The 2,560-nt window shown below is 46.7% G+C and overlaps 1 pseudogene; it reads right to left on the minus strand.

Annotated features, from left to right (window-relative positions):
- Positions 1-2,045: 2,045 nt before the first annotated feature.
- On the minus strand, positions 2,046-2,163 carry LOC126199781 (5S ribosomal RNA; annotated as a pseudogene).
- Between the last annotated feature and the right edge of the window lie 397 nt (positions 2,164-2,560).

The following is a 2,560-nucleotide window of genomic DNA, read 5'->3' on the forward strand; positions in this document are numbered from 1 at the left end:
TTCTCACACATATCTCTGATACATGACGAAAGTGTCTATACATTTATCTTCATGGCTATGTACAGGAATATGGTAATCTTATTGGGCGCAGACTGAAACTTGACTATAGACTGGTATAGACAAATATACTAGAACTCGTACAGACTGGTACAGACTAATGCAGACTGGTGCAGATAAATGCAGACTGACTAATTGGAGGTCTTTACACTCCTTATAATACCTCGCGCGTTCATGTATCATTGCGCGAGTGTGATCTGCGGGGTGAAAAGGTTCTATGTAAGCAGCAATCTCATTGGCTGCGTTACATGTTAATACGCAGATTGGCGGAAGCAGAATTTGGTCCGTCTCTATGGCAGCGCCATCTCATAGTGCGGAGACGGACGAGCGCTGCGCCTGCGCTGTTGTGCTTAGCAGGGCGCTCTCTAGTGTGAAAGTTGTGTACGCGCTGACTACGTGGAACTATGTATACAGCAATGGGGCAAATAAAAGCAGCCCGGAGAACAGATAAGTACTAACCTGACTACTGCAGATGCTGAAAGTAACGACCATTCATCTCTTAGCTTGTCATCAAGCTGCTGAAGGCGGATCGAAGCTGGACTGCTGAAATGGCAGCAATCTCAACCAACATGTTCTGCTACAGTTCTTGAAGACTACGAAGGTTATTGCAATACATCATAGAATTGAGACCTCCCCATAGTAATCGCACACTGACATATCAGGTTATTTGGGTGACCAGCTAAGGCCGCGCCCAGACTGACTTCTGCTAACAACTCTAGCCAGGTGTGACGATTGTATAAATTTGGTCCAAGGTTCGGCCGGCTATACTGGCAGTTGCTCCATCCTGTTGGAACTAGCTGTAGGTCTTTCCCTCTTCCATTAATGCTGCCACAAATGGTTTCAAAATGTTGGCGATGTAACCGCAAAAGTCATCGTCTGATGAAAGAAGATGGGACTAATAATGCGGCGTACAGACACTGCACATCAAACCCCAACCTTCTGTTCATGCAACAGTGTTTCGTGAAGTTATGCGGATTATCTGCTGCCCAGAATCTGTGATTCTTTGAGCTGACACAACCACCCAGCTGAAACCAGGGTTAATCAGACATAAAGAACAGATCCATATCCAAGCCATTCATTGTTATACCAGTGAACAGCCACTTACAAAAGTGGAGGCTCTGAGGCGCATCTGGTGGTTGTAATGCATGAGCAACAGACGCTCGGTAGGGATGCTAGTGCGGGTCCACGTGGAGTATTCGTCAACGAGATCGGCATGATATGCCGGTCTCCTGCTACGAGGATTGGGTTCATTTGGTAGGACGCTGAAGTATTTTCTGACGAACTGCAGTTACATTTTCTGGTGAGCGGGCACGTTTCGGAATGTTTTGCGACTTGCTCGAAACAGATCCTGTATGACGCCATTTTATGACTAAGTGTTACGTGGCACTCTTTGGTGGCACTTTCACGCCTTTTAAATTTCTCAGCACGCAGCTGACCACACCGTTTCCACGACTCTGTTGTCATGCAACTTTCACAATGAACACCCACTGCTCCACTGTGAGCACCATCGTCTCCTTCACTCACACTGACACAGCCCTCACTACGCTCTGAACCGGTGCGGATCACGCGGCGGGCGTACACGTAGTGCGGAGTGCGGTTGCTTGCATACATTCAGGTCCAATCGTATCCACTCGTTCGGGCCTCTTTTATTTACCCCACCCTGTAGTTATCGTTTGAAATAAATTATGAAATAAATATGTCCGTGAAGATGTGGCTCTAATGCTGGGAAACTAGTTGGATCATAAATACAGAATTATCATACAGAAAAAAAATATCTAAACTCCTCCCGAACAGGCCATGAAAGCCCAACAGTACCGACCGGCCGCCGTGTCATCCTGAGCCCATATGCGTCACTGGATGCGGATATGGAGGGGCATGTGGTCAGTACACCGCTCTCCCAGTTGTATGTCAGTTTCAGAGCCCGGAGCGACCACTTCTCAATCAAGTAGCTCCTCTGTCTGTCTCAAAAGGGCTGACTGCACGCCACTTGCCAACAGCACTCGGCAGCTCGGATGGTCTCCCATCCAAGTGCTAGCCCAGCCCGACAGCGCTTAACTTCGGTGATCTGACGGGAACCGGTGTTACCACAGCGGCAAGGCAGTTGCGTTATCATACAGCTAAAGCGATCTTTTACATCATGGTACAATTCTACAGCATAATAAAAAATTTGCTGTAATAATAATATGTCCTCTCTTAGTATTCACCAGTCTCCTTCCTGTGCCGATCACCATATTCTTTGTTTTCTTGTTCTTGCTCTACTGATTCTCCTATCATATTCCACACAAGCTTAATTCAGACCTCTCGGTATTCTATTACGGTTTGTTTACTTTCTGTCACTAATACAGTGTCATCAGCTCATCAGCAAACCTTACGCATTATGTTCTCTTCTTACCACTACATATGGCTCTTTTCCTATCTAATCCTTTCACAATAACCTCTTCCAGCTATAAACTGAACCACAGAGGGGAGAGGCAACAACCTTCTCCAACGCCCATCCCAGTGC

The sequence above is a fragment of the Schistocerca nitens genome, chromosome 8, assembly GCF_023898315.1.
Source record: "Schistocerca nitens isolate TAMUIC-IGC-003100 chromosome 8, iqSchNite1.1, whole genome shotgun sequence".
In the NCBI taxonomy this organism is placed as follows: Eukaryota; Metazoa; Arthropoda; class Insecta; order Orthoptera; family Acrididae; genus Schistocerca; species Schistocerca nitens.